Source organism: Octopus sinensis, linkage group LG19, assembly GCF_006345805.1.
Source record: "Octopus sinensis linkage group LG19, ASM634580v1, whole genome shotgun sequence".
Taxonomy (NCBI): Eukaryota; Metazoa; Mollusca; class Cephalopoda; order Octopoda; family Octopodidae; genus Octopus; species Octopus sinensis.
The window spans coordinates 23,463,628-23,483,627 of record NC_043015.1 but is presented as its reverse complement, the minus strand read 5'-3'; the positions used below and the strand labels follow the sequence as shown (position 1 = coordinate 23,483,627).

Genomic DNA, 20,000 nt, shown 5'->3' with positions numbered 1-20,000 from the left:
AAGGCCTGAAGATACAAGAAATTCTATTGAACCTGTTAAAGATAGCCAGGAAAATGATAAAACAACAGTAACTGAAGATCTCGCATTTGCTGAAGAACACAGAGAGTCTATGGCAGAAATGAGGCAGAAAATCCTGAATACGCTTGAAGTTGTAAGACATGCAAGTATGAATGATAGAGAACCACTTCATAAACTCTCAAATACAAACCAAAATAAAACACAAATCCAAATTGGCAACTATGTAACAAATGAAATAATACAAGAATTAAAACCTAATTTTACTGAGTTAAATGAAATTATTTACGCTTCTGCTAGGGCAATTGAAACCAGCTGTATGCCCCCCAAAAAACAAAGAAAACCAAACCTGGGAAGAAATCAAACCTGGAGAAGTAAAATTGAAAAAGAGATTGAATTTATGAGAGGGGAAATATCAATATTAAATGAACTAATATGTGGAAATGATGTAAGATCCAGAACAGGAAGAAAGATGAAGAGAAAATTTGGATCCTCACCAAGAGAAGAAGTGATATCAATAAAAGAAACGCTGAAACAAAAAGTCCAAGCAAAAGCTCAAAGAATACGAAGATTTGAGAAGAGAAACAAGTTTTACAAGCAAAATAAGCTGTTCACATCCAATGCCAAAAAATTCTACAGAGAAATACGGAAGGAGAAAGTAACCGTTACAGACCCGCCTCCCATGGAAGAAGTTCAAAACGCAGCGCAGCGGAAGGAAAGAACGCGCGCGTAGAAGCCGACCCGCGTTGACCGAAGGCGCGACCGCGCACCGGCGCGTAGCGGGTTGCCCGCCGACGCTGCGACGACCGCCGGAAAAATGGGGCGCACCGGGATGCCGAGTCCGACGCCAACGCTACAGCCCCGTACCGGTCCGCCGCTTCGCGTGAAGACGTGTTCCGGCGCCCGGCGGCGCGACGCCGAGCGAACGGCGACGCGGCCGCGCGGGAGCGAGGCGACACACACGGCCCGACCGACCCGGTCCTCGGAGCCAATCCTTCTTCCGAAGGTACGGATCCATTTTGCCGACTTCCCTTACCTACATTGGCGCTATCGACGAGAGGCTGTACACCTTGGAGACCTGCTGCGGATGGTGGGTACGGACCGACTCGAGAGCTGCGATTCGTTACGGACCCGGATATTCCAGGGCCGCCGAGAGCGCACCGGACGCCGCGCTCTACAGGTACCATATCCGTATCTCCGGACGAGCCGATTCCACGGACGCGGTCCTTTACGAAGAAGAGAGAACTCTTCCCGGGGCTCCCGGCAACGTCTCCGGGCTCGCTTGAGTTGCCGCTGCTTCGCCCGGCCGCCGGCTTCGACGACGGACGCGCTGCTAGGAAGAGCACGCCGCGTTCCCGCCGACGGACGGGCACTCTCCGAGTTCGGGTTCGGGAATATTAACCCGATTCCCTTTCGATGCGAGGCCGGCCGCGTAACTCGATATCGAACTACGGGAGTTCTTCTTCTTTCTAAACGACGGATCCGGCGCCTTTCGTGGAAGCTTTCGCCCGCTTCTTAGGACCGACTGACCCGTGCTCGACCGCCGTTGGCACGGAACCCTTCTCCACTTCGGTCTTCGAAGGTCTCGTTCGAATATTTGCTACTACCACCGAGATCTGCACCCGCGGTCGGCTTCACCCGGGCTCGCGCCCGCGGCTTCCATGCACGCCGCGGCGCCCTCCTACTCGACCGGGCATCGGAAAGTCGCCTCGCCGGCGATCGCGCAACCTGTCGCCCGGCCGGTCCGGCATCGGTCGCTCGCTCCAGCGCCATCCATTTTCGGGGCCGGTCGATTCGGCAGGTAAGTTGTTACACAATCCTGAGCGGATTCCGACTTCCATGGCCACCGTCCTGCTGTCTATATCGACCGACACCCTTTCGGGGATCTAATGGGCGAAGCGTAGGGCACCTTAGCCGGACGTTCGGTTCATCCCACATCACCAGTTCTGCTTCCCAAAAGTGGCCCACTTGGCACCGTGCATTCGTCGTCGCATAACGGCGGCCGCCTCCGATCGAGAGAGGAGCGGCCCGTTTCGCCCGTTCCGAGTTCGAGAGTAGATCGAGGCCGTCAACGTCCCCGGGGCCTCCAGTCGTTCGCTTTACCGGACGGAATTGCGTGTCGTTCTCCCGCTGGCGCCAGCTATCCTGAGGGAAACTTCGGAGGGAACCAGCTACTAGACGGCTCGATTGGTCTTTCGCCCCTACACCCGGTTCCGACGATCGATTTGCACGTCAGAGGCGCTTCGGACTTCCACCAGAGTTTCCTCTGGCTTCGTCCCGACCGGGCGTGGATCGCCATCTTTCGGGTCCCCGGCCGCCTGCTACACCTGAGTCGGAGCGGGAACGCCGGAGGACGCGAACGTCGCGGCGAACGCGCGGACCCGACCCGGGAACGATGCTTCGAAGTGCCGTCCCGCCGAAGCGAGACGGCGACGTCGTGTCACGTTCTCGCTTTCGCTGTGCCGTCGGAGTTCGCGAAGTGAAAGGCTCCAACGATTCGCAGTCGACTGGGACTCCTCGGTCCGTGTTTCAAGACGGGTCGGGTAGGTTGCCGATGCTCGTCGCTGACCGGCGGCAGCGGGCGGCTTTTCGAGCGGAAGGTGTCCCGCGACCGCAATTCGCGTCGCCCCCCTTGCGAGGGTTTCCGCGCAGTCGCGGCGCGCGGGCGGCCGCGTCGCTCGCGACCTCCGCAAAGAGGCCGCGCGCGACTCGCTGCGTCGTTCGTGCTAAGGGCGAGGTGCGTTTGCCCGTCTCCGTCGGTTAGCCGTGCCTGCGCTTTACGTGGAGCGACGGGCCCGGTCGAGAAGAGCGCGTGGATCCCACCGACCGCCGCTTGCGCGGCGGCGACGGGGCTCTCGTCTGCGACCTGCGGACGCCGCGCGCCTACCGGCCCGACGGGAAACGGGTCGCGACGACGGATCGGAGGGGAAGTGCGTCCGATGCCGGCGCCCCGGGAATCGAACGCCGACGAGGCGGCAGACGACCGCCCGCGGAACGAGCGGCCGCCACCGGCGCGTTCGTCGACGACGACGGCGCCTCGGCGTGAAGCAGCGGACTGAGTCCCCTCGCGATCGCGGTGAGCGGTCCTACCCGTTTACCCCTGGGCGGTTTCACGGTCTCTTGAACTCTCTCTCCAAAGTTCTTTTCAACTTTCCCTCGCGGTACTTGTCGGCTATCGGACTCGTCCCCGTATTTAGCCTTGGATGGAGCTTACCACCCGCTTTGGGCTGTGTTCCCAAGCAACCCGACTCTCGGGCCGATGAACACCGCCGATCGCCGCCGGCTCCGAATGGGCCTGGCACCCGCTCTGGGCAGCCCCGATCGAGGGGACTCCGAACCTAGCCGGGCGAAACGATCGACCGTGTACGACCCTTGCGCCACAGCTCTCGACGACCGGCGCGGCCGACGAGATTCGGCGTTGGGCTTCTCCCGGTTCACTCGCCGTTACTTAGGGAATCCCGGTTGGTTTCTTTTCCTCCGCTTAGCGATATGCTTAAGTTCGGCGGGTAATCGCGTCCGAGTCGAGGGCAGCGTGAATAAAAAAAAAAGGAGATGCTGCAAAAGAGACGGCTGCTGCCTGCTACTACCGGCGCGCACACCACCGCTGTCGATCGGCACGAACGCTCGCACGAAAGAGATATTCCCACAGAGCGAACGCCGAAAGACGAGACGGCGGCGGCGGCAGCGACGGAGGGCGGCGGTCGCTCGGAGAGGAACGCAGAGGAAGACGCGGACGCGACGAGGGGCCTCGCCGTGTCGTCGTTGTCGTTCCTGCTACTGATCCCTTACTCCTCTGCTTCCGCACTTCGGCGGGCTCCCTCCTCCGCAACAGCGCTTCGCAACGATGACGGTCTGGCATTACGGGAGACGGACGATCGAGCGGCGGCGGCTCGCGCGCGAGATATAGTGCGGGCCTGGCGGCGAGCGCCGCCCTTTCCTGCGACTCCCGACTCCCCGCCGCAGCCAAAGGCTTCGGCGGACTGCGTTTTCGTGTCTTGACCGCCTCTCGACCGGACGGGGCCCCGGGACGATAGGATCCCGGGGCCGCAATGTGCGTTCGAGGTGTCGATGTTCACTGAGTCCTGCAATTCGCATCAGTTCACGCGGATAGCCGCGCTCTTCATCGACGGACGAGCCGAGTGATCCCCCGTCCAGGGTTTCGGTATATTTGCTACTACTACGCGCTAGACGTACGGAAAGAAAAAAAAAAAAAAAAAAAAGGAAAGCGGCAGCGGCCCCCGATAGGAGGCCGGCGCCGCGCGACGGAAAAAACAAAATGAGATTCGAAGGCGTCGACAGCGGAACGAAGCGCGCCACTGCCGACGCCAACGGCGAGGTAGGAAGGAAGAGAGAAATGGTCATGGAGCTCGCAAAGCGTGCAAGCCCCGTCGTCCGAGCGCCATGAGGGCGGGCCGACGCCGGCAGGGTGGCTGCGCGGTCGGCAGCAGAGAGTCGCGGCGTGTCGGCGGGCTGCCGCGACGGCTACTGCTGCGCTGTTAGAGGGCCGAATCAAGAGCATTCGGTGGTACTCGGGCGAGGGGGCCCGGCCGCGACTTTCGGCTCGGCAAGTCTCGCGAAGAGACTGCGCGCCGGGCGGCGGTCGGCCGAATCGCGCGGTCGGCGAGGCAGGAAGGAAGAGAGAAATGGTCATGGAGCTCGCAAAGCGTGCAAGCCCCGTCGTCCGAGCGCCATGAGGGCGGGCCGACGCCGGCAGGGTGGTTGCGCGGTCGGCAGCAGAGAGTCGCGGCGTGTCGCGGCGTGTGACGGCGGGCTGTCACGCGACCGCTACTGCTGCGCTGTTAGAGGGCCGAATCAAGAGCATTCGGTGGTACTCGGGCGAGGGTCCCGGCCGCGACTTGTAAAAAAATAAAAGAAATCGGGCGGATCGCGAATGTCTATTTTCTTCTTCTCTACTTCGAGAACACGGCGCTAATGATCCTTCCGCAGGTTCACCTACGGAAACCTTGTTACGAGTTTTACTTCCTCTAAGCGATCGGGTTCGGTCGTCTTCTCCGGGCCATCAGAGAACGCGCCGACGACGGCGCGGAACGCCGCCGCGCGTAAGCGGACTCGTCGGCCAGATCCGAGGACCTCACCGGACCGTTCGATCGGTAGTAGCGACGGGCGGTGTGTACAAAGGGCAGGGACGTGATCGACGCGGGCTGATGACCCGCGCTTACCGGGAATTCCACGTTCACGGGGTTGGTTCCAGGCCCCGATCCCTATCACGGGAGGTGGTTCAGAGGTTTCCCGACCCTCTCGGGCCGGGGGAGATGCGCCCGCTGATACCTCCAGTGTAGCGCGCGTGCGGCCCCGGACATCTAAGGGCATCACAGACCTGTTATCGCTCCGCCTCGTGCGGCTTTCTGCCGCCCGTCCCTCTAAGAAGCGCTGCGTTCGCCAACCGACTGGCCCGGACGCGACGGCGTGCCGCCGCCGGGCTCGCGCGGGCCGAGCCGACCGGGTCACCGCCGCCGCTCCGCAACCGACGCCGCAACCACGCCGCGACCGAACCCCCGCGAACGGGGGACGGCAGCCGGACGCGGCCGCAGCGCCGGACGCGAAGGAGAGCGGCGGCAACGGGAAGCCCGGGCCGCGCGCGGAGCTACCGACGACGGAAAAGCACTAATCGACGCGCTAGTTAGCAGGCCGGAGTCTCGTTCGTTATCGGAATCAACCAGACGGATCGCTCCACCAACTAAGAACGGCCATGCACCACCACCCACCGAATCGAGAAAGAGCTATCGATCTGTCAATCCTACCGGTGTCCGGACCGGGTGAGTTTTCCCGTGTTGAGTCAAATTAAGCCGCAGGCTCCACTCCTGGTGGTGCCCTTCCGTCAATTCCTTTAAGTTTCTGTTTTGCAACCATACTCCCCCCGGAACCGACTATGGTTTCCCGCGCAGGCTCCCCGCCGGGTCATCGAAGCGAACGCCGGCGGAGCGCCAGTCGGCATCGTTTACGGTCGGAACTACGACGGTATCTGATCGTCTTCGAACCTCCGACTTTCGCTCTTGATCGAGGAAAACGTGCTTGCCACACGCCGTCGCTGCAGTGCGTCTTGCGACGATCCAAGAATTTCACCTCTAACGTCGCAATACGAGTGGCCCCGATCGCTCCCATCGATCATTGCCTCGTCGTGAACGGAGACCGACGGATGACGCGCGGACGAGGCCATTTTCCATCATTCCATGCTTTTCGTATGCAAGCCGGCGGGGCTCGCTCTGAGCACTCTAATTTTTTCACAGTGAACGTACCGGCCGCCTCGGACACTCGGCGAAGAGCACCCTCGGAGGAACCGTGCGGGCCGAAACGACCGGGAGGTGGACGCGCTACTACCGCTAGAACGCGAACGGCGACGACGCCGCCCAATAGCGCACCCGCCTCGTGGCTCCCGCGCGCACGCCTGACCGACCCGCGCCGTTGAAGGCGCAGGCATGAACCGGACGCGACGCGACGCGGGCGAAGACGATCGCTGAACGGCGGTGCCGAGTCGCGGCGGCGACGCGAGCAGAGCTCCGCGGCCCGACCGCGCACGCACCGGCGAATAGGGCCGGGAGTGCGAACGGACGACCGAAGCGGACGCGCCAGAAGCGCGCCTGCGACGGCGCCGTCGCCCCGAACGTGCTGGGGCACGTTTTCGAGACCCGAATTCCGACTACGAGCTTTTCAAACGCAACAATTTTAATATACGCTACGGGAGCTGGAATTACCGCGGCTGCTGGCACCAGACTTGCCCTCCGGTCGATCCTCGTTAACGGATTTGAAGTGTACTCATTCCGATCGCGGGGCCTCGACAGAGTCCCGCGTCGTTATTTTTCGTCACTACCTCCCCGTGCCGGGAGTGGGTAATTTGCGCGCCTGCTGCCTTCCTTGGATGTGGTAGCCGTTTCGCATGCTCCCTCTCCGGAATCGAACCCTGATTCCCCGTTACCCGTTGCCACCACGGTCGGCACTGACCGGGCCGTCGACAGTTGATAGGGCGGACTCGCGGGGGACCCGTCGCGCGAAGGCTAGTGCGATACTAGCCCGTGCGATCGTACTGACAGTTATCCAGAGTCACCAAAATCGAAGGGCGTGAAGCCGCCGCACGCCTAAGACCCGCGCGCGGAAGGCGCGGCGGCTGCTGCGACGGCCCGTACGCGTCGGTCTCAGTCTAATATTTGCGCCGCGACCAATGCGGAAGGCCGACCGTATCGTCGCGACCGGGAGGGACGGGCGCGGATGCGCCGCCCCAGATCCGGCCGAGCGGACGCCGGCGACGCCGCGAAAAAAGCGACGGCTGCCGAACGCCGTTTTCGAGCCCGACGCCCGGGTGCGACCTGCGATCGCGGCTTCGGTTGCATGTATTAGCTCTAGAATTGCCACAGTTATCCACTCTCCTCGCGGTGGAAGAATACGGTCCCGAGGATTAGGTCCGGTTCCTGAGCCATTCGCGGTTTCACCATTCGTTTACGGCATGAACTTACACTTGCATGGCTTAAGCTTTGAGACAAGCATATGACTACTGGCAGGATCAACCAGGTATCACCGACGTTACGTTTCGAGAGAACGAAGCGCGCGGCGGCGGCGGAAGCTCGGGAAGCAGCCGCCGATCGGAAACGAGAACGAAAGGAATCGGAGGGGCCGAAAACAGAGAGGCGCGAGGGCGCTCGCGAGTTCGGCCGCCGTTCGTATACGCGCGCGCCAGCTCCTCCTCGTCGTCCCGGAGGAGGAAGAGGAGGAGAAGAGGCGAAAACAACACGGGTCGACGCGCGAAGAAGCGTTCGCGATACAAGAAACGGTTTGCGATCCGACTGCCGCACACCGGGGCCGCTGCGGACGGGCTCCGGTGCGGGTCGATTCGAAGTGGGGGCCGGTTCCGGGCGGAAGAGGGAAGAGAGGAGAAGGCGAAGAAGGCCAGCGACTAGGTCGGCAGACGAGAGGGGCAGCGGCGATTGGCGCGGGCCCGCTGCAGCTTCTAGACTCGCCCGGCGCCCTACGCGTCGGTGGTCGTCGTCGTCGTCGCTTCCTCCACCCGATCCTTTCGAAACGGCTGCGACGAACTGCGTCCGGACTGCGGTCAACGAGCGAGTGCCATGACGGTGGTCGCACGAAAACGACGCGCGCCAAGGCGGGGTGATGCCGGGAAGGGAAAGAAAAAGCTGCAGAAACGCTACGAGGCAGCGAAACCCGGAGTTGAAGCCACGGTTCCGTCCAGGGAAGAAGGGACGGACACGGCACCGCACTCTTTCGGAGACGCCGCGTCGCCTGTGGCGGAACGGGAAGCGACGGCTAGCCCGTCCGCCGCGCCGACGGCGACGCGACACGAGGTCAGCGGCGTAACCTGACCGGGTCCTCGGCGGCGAAGACGAGGCCGGGGGTCGGAAGGAAGAAAAGAAAAAAAGAAAGCGCGGTAACGAGAAGCGATTCGATTGCGGGAGGACGAACCGGCGAGCGTGAAGAGGCGGGCAGACGCGGGCGTCGAGGGAGCGCGTCTAAAAGGCGGGCGGTGTGGCGGCGGCGGCGGCAGACATTCGAGGACGCACCAGCCGTGTAGAGTCGACCTTGCACCGGCAATAAGGGAGCCAACCGTTGGCAGAAAGGAGCGCCGACAACATCCCTTCCAGGCGGTCCACCTATGTCGTTCGGCCGTTGCCGCCGGGCGAGCGAAGGAAGGAAGGCGGTCCACCTATGTCGTTCGGCGGTTGCCGGCGGGCGAGCGAAGGAAGGAAGGCGGGCGGGCGGGCGGGCAGGCAAACGCGTGCGTCGAAAGGGTCGGGCGAACGCAGCGGCGTCTGAAAGGCGGGCGAAGGCGTGCGTCGAAAGATGCGGGTAGAACGCAGCGTCTAATAGGCGGGCGTGAAGAAGCGGACGTCCAGAGGCGGGCGAAGGCGGACGAAGGCGAGCTTCAAAAGGCGGGCGAAGGCGGGCGAAGACGGGCGAAGGCGGGCGAAGGCGGGCAAACGCGGGCGTCAACGGGCGGGCGAACGCAGCGTCTGAAAGGCGGGCGGTTCGGCGGCGGAAATTCGAGGACGCGCCGGCCGTGTAGAATCGATCTTGCACCGGCAAACGGGGAGCTAACCGTCATCAGAAAAGGAGCTACGTGGACATCCTTCCGAGACGCTAACCTATGCCGATCAACCACAACCCTACATATCAGTCTGGACCCCCTTGGGGTGCGACGGTCACCTAGAGGCGTGACTATCCAGCCGGGGCCGCTCCGTTTGCTTACGGTCCGAGCACCTCCTTGCTCACGGCATCGATCGCGCCTACGTCCACGTGCACGTGGGCGAGAGCGCGAGTTTCGCTCGAGTCCCAATCGAGCCTCGCGGTAGCGCGGCGGAGCTGCGGGCGAAGGCGGTAGAAAGCGGGCGAATGCCCGCCGCAATCGGCCGTTGCCTGCACCGGCCTCACTTTGTCATCTTTCGGGGAATTTACGGGACGGACCGCGTCGCCGCATCGAACGCCCGCACGTCGCGACATCGGTCGCGGCTACGTCCACGCGTACGCGGGCGAGACCGCACGCTCGAGTTCGTGCTTTCGATTTCACGCACGGTAGGGCGGCGGCGGAGACGCGGGCGACCGGCGCACGCCTTCCGCCGCTACCTCGTGCTAGCCGCAGTTTGTCATCTTTCGGGATTTTACGGGACGGACCACGTACTCCTATCGAGCGCCGGTATCTCGTGAACGCCTTTCGGCACCGGTGGGGGCTACGTCCACGCGAACGGGGGTCGCACCGCGAGCTTAGGTTCGTTCTTTCGAATTTCGGGCACGTCTGGGCGGCGGAGCAACGGGCGACCGTGCTAGCCGCAGTTTGCCATCTTTCGGGTTTTTACGGGACGGACCGCGTCGCCGTATCGACGGCGTGCATCTCGTGAACGCCTTCCGGAATCGGTGGCGGCTACGTCCACGCGTACGGGGGTCGCACCGCGAGCTTAGGTTCGTTCTTTCGAATTTCGGGCACGTCTGGGCGGCGGAGCAACGGGCGACCGTGCTAGCCGCAGTTTGCCATCTTTCGGGTTTTTACGGGACGGACCGCGTCGCCGTATCGACGGCGTGCATCTCGTGAACGCCTTCCAGCATTGGTCGCGGCTACGTCCACGCGTCCGTGGCCGTACCGCGAGGTGGGGTTCGTTCTTTCGGTTCGGGCACGGTAGCGCGGGAGGAACGGGCGACCGGCGCGGGCCTGCCGCTAACGGCCCCGCGGCTCGCGGACGAACGGGAGAAAGCGAGGCGGCGCGAAGGCGGCGGTCACCCGCCGGGCTGACGGCGTCGCAGGCTGACGTCTCTGGCATCCTGCCGAACGGTCCCCGAGGCATGAAACCTGCCGACTGCAAGCCCTCAATATAGTCTTGACCCCCTTGGGGTGCGACGGTCACCTAGAGGCGTGACTATCCAGCCGGGGCCGATCCGTTTGCTTACGGTCCGAGCACCTCCTTAACTCACGGGTCGGACGACGTCGCTGTCTTTACCCGGTGCATATCGCCACGCACTCCCGGCGACTGACGGCATCGATCGCGCCTACGTCCACGTGTACGCGGGCGAGAGCGCGAGCTTCGCTCGAGTCCCAGTCGAGCCTCTCTGTAGCGCGGCGGATGCGCGGGCGAAGGCGGTAGAAGGCGGGCGCATGCCGGCCGCAATCGGCCGTTGCCTGCACCGGCCGCACTTTGTCATCTTTCGGGAATTTACGGGACGGATCGCGTCGAACGCCCGCACGTCGCGACGTCGGTCGCGGCTACGTCCACGCTTACTGGGGTCGCACCGCGAGCTTAGGTTCGCTCTTTGGATTTCGGGCACGTCTGGGCGGCGGAGCAACGGGCGACCGTGCTAGCCGCAGTTTGCCATCTTTCGTGTTTTCACGGGACGCACCACGTCGCCGTATCGACGGCGTGCATCTCGTGAACGCCCTTCCGGCATCGGTCGCGGCTACGTCCACGCGTATGTGGGCGAGACCGCACGCTCAAGTTCGTTCTTTCGATTTCGGGCACGCTAGGGCGGCGGAGCAACGGGCGACCGTGCTAGCCGCAGTTTGCCATCTTTCGGGTTTTTACGGGACGGACCGCGTCGCCGTATCGACGGCGTGCATCTCGTGAACGCCCTTCCAACATCGGTGGCGGCTACGTCCACGCGTCCGTGGGCCGAACCGCGAGCGTGGGTTCGTTCTTTCGGTTTCGGGCACGGTAACGCGGCGGAGGAACGGGCGACCGGCGCGGGCCTGCCGCTAACGGCCCCGCGGCTCGCGGACGAACGGGAGAAAGCGAGGCGGCGGCCACCCGCCGGGCTGACGGCGTCGCAGGCTGACGTCTCTGGCGTCCTGCCGAACGGTCCCCGAGACATGAAACCTGCCGACTGCAAGCCCCCAATATAGTCTTGACCCCCTTGGGGTGCGACGGTCACCTAGAGGCGTGACTATCCAGCCGGGGCCGATCCGTTTGCTTACGGTCCGAGCACCTCCTTAACTCACGGGTCGGACCACGTCGCTGTTTTTACCCGGTGCATATCGCCACGCACTCCCGGCGACTGACGGCATCGATCGCGCCTACGTCCACGTGTACGTGGGCGAGAGCGCCAGCTTCGCTCAATCTCCGCTTCGGCCTCGCGGTAGCGCGGCGGAGGCGCGGACGAAGGCACGCCGCTACCGGCTCCGGCCGCAGTTTGTCATCTTTCGGGAATTTACGAGACGGACCACGTCGCCGTATCGAACGCCCGTGTACCTCGCAACATCGGTCGCGGCTAGGTCCACGCGTACGTGGCCGACACCGCCCGCTTAGTTTCGTGCTTTCGATTCCACGCACGGTTCGGCGGCGGAGACGCGGGCGACCGGCGCAGGCCTTGCGCAGGCCTGCCGCTACATCGCGCTAGCCGCAGTTTGTCATCTTTCGGGATTTTACGGGACGGACCGCGTCGCCGTATCGAGCGCGTGCATCTGGTGAACGCCTTCCGGCATCGCTGGCGGCTACGTCCACGCGTCCGTGGGCCGCACCGCGGGCTTGGGTTCGTTCTTTCGATTTCGGGCACGGTAGCGCGGCGGAGCAACGGGCGACAGGCGCAGGCCTGCCGCTAACGGCCCCGCGGGGCGTGGAGGAACGGGAGAAAGCGAGGCGGCGCGAAGGCGGCGGCGCGAAGGCGGCGGCGCGAAGGCGGCGGCGGCCCGCCGGGTAGACGGCGTCGTAGGCTGACGTCTAAAACATCCTGCCGAACGGTCCCCGAGGCATGAAACCTGCCGACTGCAAGCCCTCAATATAGTCTTGACCCCCTTGGGGTGCGACGGTCACCTAGAGGCGTGACTATCCAGCCGGGGCCGATCCGTTTGCTTACGGTCCGAGCACCTCCGTAACTCACGGGTCGGACCACGTCGCTGTTTTTGCCCGGTGCATATCGCCACGCATTCCCGGCGACTGACGGCATCGATCGCGCCTACGTCCACGTGTACGTGGGCGAGAGCGCAGGTTTCGCTCGAGTCCCCCCGCTTGAACCTCGCGGTCGCGCGGCGGAGCTGCGGACGAAGGCGGTAGAAGGCGGGCGCATGGCCGCCGCTATCGGCCGTTGCCTGCACCGGCCGCAGTTTGTCATCTTTCGGGAATTTACGGGACGGACCGCGTCGCCGCATCGAACGCCCGCACCTCGCGACATCGGTCGCGGCTACGTCCACGCGTACGTGGGCGAGACCGCACGCTCAAGTTCGTTCTTTCGATTTCGGGCACGTTAGGGCGGCGGAGCAACGGGCGACCGTGCTAGCCGCAGTTTGCCATCTTTCGGGTTTTTACGGGACGGATCGCGTCGCCGTATCGACGGCGTGCATCTCGTAAACGCCCTTCCGACATCGGTGGCGGCTACGTCCACGCGTCCGTGGGCCGTACCGCGAGCGTGGGTTCGTTCTTTCGGTTTCGGGCACGGTAGCGCGGCGGAGGAACGGGCGACCGGCGCGGGTCTGCCGGTAACGGCCCCGCGGCTCGCGGACGAACGGGAGAAAGCGAGGCGGCGCGAAGGCGGCGGCCACCCGCCGGGCTGACGGCGTCGCAGGCTGACGTCTCTGGCATCCTGCCGAACGGTCCCCGAGGCATGAAACCTGCCGACTGCAAGCCCTCAATATAGTCTTGACCCCCTTGGGGTGCGACGGTCACCTAGAGGCGTGACTATCCAGCCGGGGTCGATCCGTTTGCTTACGGTCCGAGCACCTCCTTAGCTCACGGGTCGGACCACGTCGCTGTTTTTACCCGGTGCATGTCGCCACGCACTCCCGGCGACTGACGGCATCGATCGCGCCTACGTCCACGTGTACGTGGGCGAGAGCGCAAGCTTCGCTCAAGCCGAATTTCAGCCTCGCGGTAGCGCCGCGGAGGCGCGGGCGAAGGCGGCCGCAGTTTGTCCATCTTTCGGGAATTTACGAGACGGCCCGCGTCGCCGTATCGAACGCCCGTACCTCGCAACATCGGCATCGCTGGCGGCTGCGTCCACGCGTACGTGGGCAACGACGCGAGCTTGGGTTCGTGCTTTCGATTTCGGTCACGTCTGGGCGGCGGAGCATCGGGCGACCGGCGCAGGCCTCCCGCCGCCACCTCGTGCTAGCCGCAGTTTGTCATCCTTCGGGATTTTACGGGACGGACCGCGTCTCCGTATCGACCGCGTGAGTATCTCGTGAACGCCTTCCGGCATCGGTGGCGGCTACGTCCACGCGTCCGTGGGCCGCACCGCGGGCTTGGGTTCGTTCTTTCGATTTCGGGCACGGTAGCGCGGCGGAGGAACGGGCGACAGGCGCAGGCCTGCCGCTAACGGACCCGCGGGCGTGGCCGAACGGGAGAAAGCGATTTGGAAAAGGATTTGGAGTAACGAGATGTACAACATAAATGCAGACTGGATTATACAAACTGAAGGATCCTACCAAAATTTACAACAACAAGCATGGGAAGACATCACAATAGCAGACCTAAGAAAGGCACTCACGAAGGCCCATAATTGGAAATCCCCCGGTAAAAATAGGGTGCCGAATTTCTGGCTCTCATCGCTCCCATGTGCACACGGTAAGCTAATTCAGCTGCTCAATGGAATTATGAGCGACCCAAAGTGAAAACACCTGAATGATTAGCAAGTGGTATTACTTACCTACTCCCAAAGAATAACGAAACCAAACACCCAAAAAACTATCAGCCTATAACCTGTTTATCCACCACGTATAAAATCCTAACATCTATCCTGGCGGAGAAAACATATGCATTCATGGAGAAGAACGATATTTTCCCCATTGAAAAAAGGGTGCGCCGAGGCTCATACGGATGCAAAGATCAATGCTAATTAGTCGTATGATCCTTGAGAACTGTCACACAAGCGCAGAAATCTCAGCTCCGCTGAATTGACTATAAAAAGGCCTTCGACAGTATACCGCATTCATATATATCTTGAAATCGCTGGACATCTTCAAAATTTCCCCAGAGATTTCAAGCTTCCTGAAGCATAATATGTCGTTGTGGAATACGAATCTCCAATTATACCACTTTAATGGATACTTGCCTCAGAGAATATAAAGATCAACTGTGGAATTTTTCAAGGTGACTCACTTCCACCTCTAATATTCTGCATAGCCCTAATACCCCTTACAAGTGAATTAAACAGAACAGGGTATGGGTATAAAATTGTCAATAAAAAAAAAGCCATCTATTTTATACGGATGACTTAAAACTCTATGGTAAAGACGATAATAATCTTGAAGGTCTATTGCGCACTGTGAAAGCATTCAGTGATGACAACGGGATAGTGTTTGGGCTTGAGAAGTGTGCCAAGGTCACTTTCCAGAAAGGGAAAGTGAAGACCACAAATTCAGTCGTGTTAGATGTTGACACAGTCATAAGAGAGCTTGAGCAAGAACAAACCTACAAATATTTAGGGATAAATGAAGGCTCTGGTATTCAGCATGAAGCATGAAGCGAAGATCAGGAGGAGGGAATGTTATAGGAGATTGTTCGAGCAGTCTGAAATCTGAACTAAATGCACGTAACAAGGTGTTAGCTATAAATTCCTTAGCAGTTCCAGTTGTTACTTATAGCTACAATGTATTGAACGGAATATGAGTGAAGTAAAGAAAATAGATAGGAAAATACGCAAGCTGGAGTTTGTAATAGGATGCACCACCCAATGCAGTCGTATATCGCCTTTACCTACTCAGAGTCCAAGGAGGTCGAGGCCTGATCCAATTTGAACTAGCTTACAAAACAACCACAATTGGACTGGCCAAATATCTTGAAATAACGAATGACTGGATGCTAAAGCTCGTGGAAAATCACGAGAGACGAAAGAAGCTTCATTCTATCATAAAGGAAAGCAAAACATTTGCTAATGATCTCGTGCAGGATACCCAAACTGAACAACCCGAGGGAAATACGGCAACTATTGTTGCAAAGAAGGTGAAAATAATGGCAAAGAAAAAAGCGCACGAGCAATTGGCTGATAGGTGGGAGGAGAAACCTCTGCACGGCAAATATGTGGCCCGTAGCAAACAAGCTGATGTTGACCAGAAGCAAACCCATCAGTGGCTACGGAGCTCAGGGCTAAAAGCAGAGAGCGAAGGTTTCATCCTGGCTGCTCAAGATCAAAGCCTATTAACCCGGAACTACCAGGCCTATGTGATGAAAAATGGAGCAGACCCAAAATGCCGATTCTGCAACGACATGATTGAAACAGTGGACCACCTCATTTCTGGATGTAAAGTCTTAGCACCAGTGGAGTATAAATTAAGACATGACAGAGTTGGCCAATATTTACTCTGGCTAATAAGTCGGCATTACACTATCAAAACTGCCGACATGTTGTATAATCACCACCCTGAAGCTGTAACTGAAGGAGAAAATGTAACGATTCTGTGGGACTTTCCAGTACATACAGACCGAACCATCAAAGCCAATAAACCGGATATTGTTGTGAAAGACCAAAACAATGAAGTTTGCCTATTGATCGACATGAGCATCCCCTGTGATCATAATATCTCAGCGAAAGAGTTTGACAAGCTCAGAAAATATAAAGACCTACTCATTGAAATTGAGAAAATGTGGCATCTCAAGGCGGTTACAATACCAGTGATCGTAGGAGCACTAGGAATGATCAATAAGGGAACCGAAAATTATATGAGAATGATCCCTGGCTTACCATCCCTGCAAGAAGTGCAAAAGATTTTCTTAACTGGTACATCACAGGTATTGGGAAGAGCATTGTCGATGTGAGAACTATTACTACCCATGTATTCTAATTTAACTTTATTTCTAAAAAAAACGAACGAATTAGTGAGTTTAGTTTAATGGCCTACCAATGTATACTATGAGTTTCTTTGCCCTAGGAGTCGGGAATACACTTGGCAAGAAATGGTAGCAAATTTGAAAGAAGAAAAACACATGATAATCATAATGATGATGATGATGATGATGATGATGATGATGATGATGATGATGACGACGATGATGATGATGATGACGATGACGATGATAATGATGATGATGATGATGATGACGATGGTGATGAGGATGATGATGATGATGATGATAATGATAATGATAATGATAATGATAATTATAATAATAATAATAATGATAATAATAATAATAATAATAATTACAATAATGATAATAATAATATAATAATAATAATAATAATAATAATAATAATAATAATAATAATAATAATAACAGCTGGAAAACTACTATAAAATAACCACCATAGGACTGCAAAAATATCTACTTCAGAAGGAAGGAAAACTGATCCAGATAGCGGCAAAACACGAGCAAAACAAAAAAACTGTTCTCAGTATTTAAGGAAGCTGACAAATACAAACAAGAAATCATACCACCTAATAAACATGAAGAAGAAGAAGAAGAAGAAGAAGAAGAGAAGAAGAAGAAGAAGAAGAAGAAGAAGAAGAAGAAGAAGAAGAAGAAGAGAGAAGAAGAAGAAAAGAAGAAGAAGAAGATGAAGAAACAACAAAAGCTATAAAACAAATGAAATCCAAACTAAAAATAGAACAGCAACGAACCATGATAAAACGATGGCAAGAAAAGCCCCTTCATGGTAAATACTGGACTAAACTAAACGCAAAAGAAATAAGCAAAGAAAAATCCCAGCAATGGTTGAGAAGCTCAGGACTCAAAGCAGAAACAGAGAGATTTTTAATTGCAGCACAAGACCAAAGCCTCCCCACCAGAAATTACCAAAAACATGTAATGAAAAGAAATATTACATGTAACTGCAGAATATGTGGAGATGGACAAGAAACAATAAATCATATTATCTCTAGCTTCCCAGTCCTGGCTAAGAAGAAATATATTCACAGACATGACAGAGTTGGAACCTACATACATTGGAAGCTATGCCAACATTATGGAATAACAACAGAAAAAAGATGGTATAGGCACACACCAGAAAAGGTCACAGAAAACGAGAAAGCAACCATACTCTGGGATATGCCGATACACACAGATAGAGAAATTAAGGCCAACAGACCAGATATAGTTGTCAGAGATCATGAAGAAAAAAAATGCTTTCTAATTGATGTATCAATACCGGCAGATGACAACGTGTCTCTAAAAGAAATGGAGAAACTCTCAAAATACAAAGACCTGGAAACTAGAATGTGGAATTTGAAAACAGAAACAATTCCTATCATAGTAGGTGCATTAGGCATGATAAAAAAATATTCAGACAAATACATAACAAAAACACCAGGACTTACAAACACATATAACATACAGAAAATTGCACTACTAGGCACTGCACACATCCTACGCAGAACACTTTCCATACAATAACCATCAGAGCATCACAAATCACAGCACATACCCAAGGCACACAGAGCTGCGCTCGGTAGTGAAGTGAAAGCACGCTATAAAAATAAAACTACTGAATAATAATAATAATAATAATAATAATAATAATAATAATAATAATAATAATATAATAATAATAATAATAATAATAATAATAAAAAAATGGAAACCCAAAAATGGCAGAAGTTCAAAAGATAGTGCTCATGGGAACTGCTCATATCCTACGCAAAATACTCTCTATGTAACCTCAAGGTTTAAAACAACCATAATTTTCGCTTTAAAAAAAAAAAAAAAAAAATTTTTTTTTTTAGACATTCATTAGTACAACATCCCCACCCCCCAAATATATGGCACACTAGGCATAACAACAACATGAACTTCCAACCCTGTTGTCTCTTGAGGTCTCTGGGTGAGACTTGGAGCCAACTTGTACAAATATAAAGCAAAAGTCAAACATAGAATAATAATAATAATAATAATAATAATAATAATAACGGTAAACTATAAAGGAGTTTTAAATGGTTGCTGTTCCTGATAGATTTAGTAGCCAAAATTTAAATCACACGTTACTGTTATGTTTTATATAACATGAGACAATACTTTGTCGAGCGGATATAAAAGCATTATAACTTTACACGCTTTATCTAACCAATATTTTTATGTACAATGTATGTGTATATGTATGTGTGGTTGCGTGTGGTGTACGTGTGTGTGTACGTGCAAGCTTTAATACGGAAAAATGTTGTATTGGAAAGAAATGGTTTCTTTTATTATCAGGTGCACCGATTACACAGAAATTATTTTTTTGGCTAATTATTTACTTCTTTAATGAAATAAAGGTGCCATAGAAGCTTCATACCTGAAAAGAAAATTAATGTATTCATAAGTGGGTGGCTTGATGAACGTTGATTAGAATGAATAATTAGTTACAAGCTGTGGTTTTCGATATTTAGTGTGGAGGCTTGTTGCGGAGAGTAAAAGTACTTATAAATTAGTTTTATTATTGTAGTTTAGCTGTGGTCAGATTTAATTGACCAGGCATATGAAACACATTCTACCCCTACGATTTCCGTTTTGTATATCTAAATCGCCACACATTCTTGTTAAATATTGTATCTGTATGACGTGATAAAATTGAGTGTTGTTTTAGCATTTCAAACGATGTGGGAGTACTTTCTACGTTGATTTAAATACATTATTTGAAATGACTAATTCCGTGTCCAATCTATATATGATGTACTTTACGGTTGCTAAGTACAACTTAACCTAATTTCAACTATTAGACGTTTGAACATATCCCTCCGGGAGGTAGACAATAGAAGAGGTTTTGATGAATTATTGAATATAGGATTTAAGATAACTGTTTTGAAGCGTTCTATCAAAGAAACGGCGCATCCACTTTGACGGAAATAATTGTTTAAAAAAAACCTTTTGCGTTACGATCAAATATGGCCGTTATGAATGCTAACGGAAATGAAAATAACCTCGCAGGGAATCGAATCTGTAACACAAGCACGGATTAACAAAAACACACAAGTAACTTTCAAAAACTTACAACACTTAAACAAAATAAACGATCAGTCAAATAAAAATGTTGAGATATAAATTAAATGCAATCGAAAAAGCAATTGAGTGCGCTGATACGATTTCCATTATGCAGATTGGCGTAAATATTTAGTCGTTCCAGTTCCTGTTATAATAAATGGCAAACATAAATGTTGACTTGAATATAATATTCAGAGTATTGCTGATTTTACAACGTGCAACATAGATTAATTGTGGAAAACGTGGAATATAAAAGCTGATTAGATCTAATCTGTCTGCGATTATCTTCTATATATTTACAAATAGACATTTACTTTCAAATATTGGTTCTATATTTCACGTTGATGTTTTATTACACGCCACCTTTTACGATTAATCCTGTCTAGACATGTTAAAGTCTACAGTATGACGTTAATGATATCATCTCATGGAGATTTAAAGTGCATTCACTTACTTTCTATTCATTTATATACAAAAAGTTTGAATAATCGTGTTGTTTTTATTGCTATTTTGTTTTCATACAAGCATTAAAATAGGAACGAACATTTTATGCAAATTTTTACTTTTGCGAGTATGATTCTTGTAGGAGCAACGGATAGAGTAGCTGGGTATGGCATATCCTGCCACAAAATGACGTGCATAGCTTATATATAT

General features: G+C 54.9%; 2 long non-coding RNA genes and 1 other non-coding gene across 5 annotated transcripts in view; 1 reads left to right on the top strand and 2 right to left on the bottom strand.

Moving 5' to 3' along the window:
- LOC118767157 overlaps positions 1-2,725 on the bottom strand; it is a 25,008-nt gene extending 22,283 nt beyond the window's left edge. For all 3 annotated transcript variants that reach the window (XR_005003058.1, XR_005003060.1, XR_005003059.1), the window contains exon 1: positions 2,444-2,725. This is a non-coding gene — a long non-coding RNA (uncharacterized LOC118767157). The remainder of the gene's footprint in view (positions 1-2,443) is intronic.
- A 252-nt stretch (positions 2,726-2,977) lies between these two features.
- LOC118767156 overlaps positions 2,978-20,000 on the top strand; it is a 19,947-nt gene continuing 2,924 nt past the window's right edge. Inside the window, exons 1-2 of the long non-coding RNA XR_005003057.1 lie at positions 2,978-3,057; positions 8,500-8,508. This is a non-coding gene — a long non-coding RNA (uncharacterized LOC118767156). The remainder of the gene's footprint in view (positions 3,058-8,499; positions 8,509-20,000) is intronic.
- Positions 4,016-4,174, bottom strand: LOC115222410. The gene has a single exon (XR_003882701.1). It is a non-coding gene; the product is annotated as a 5.8S ribosomal RNA (ribosomal RNA).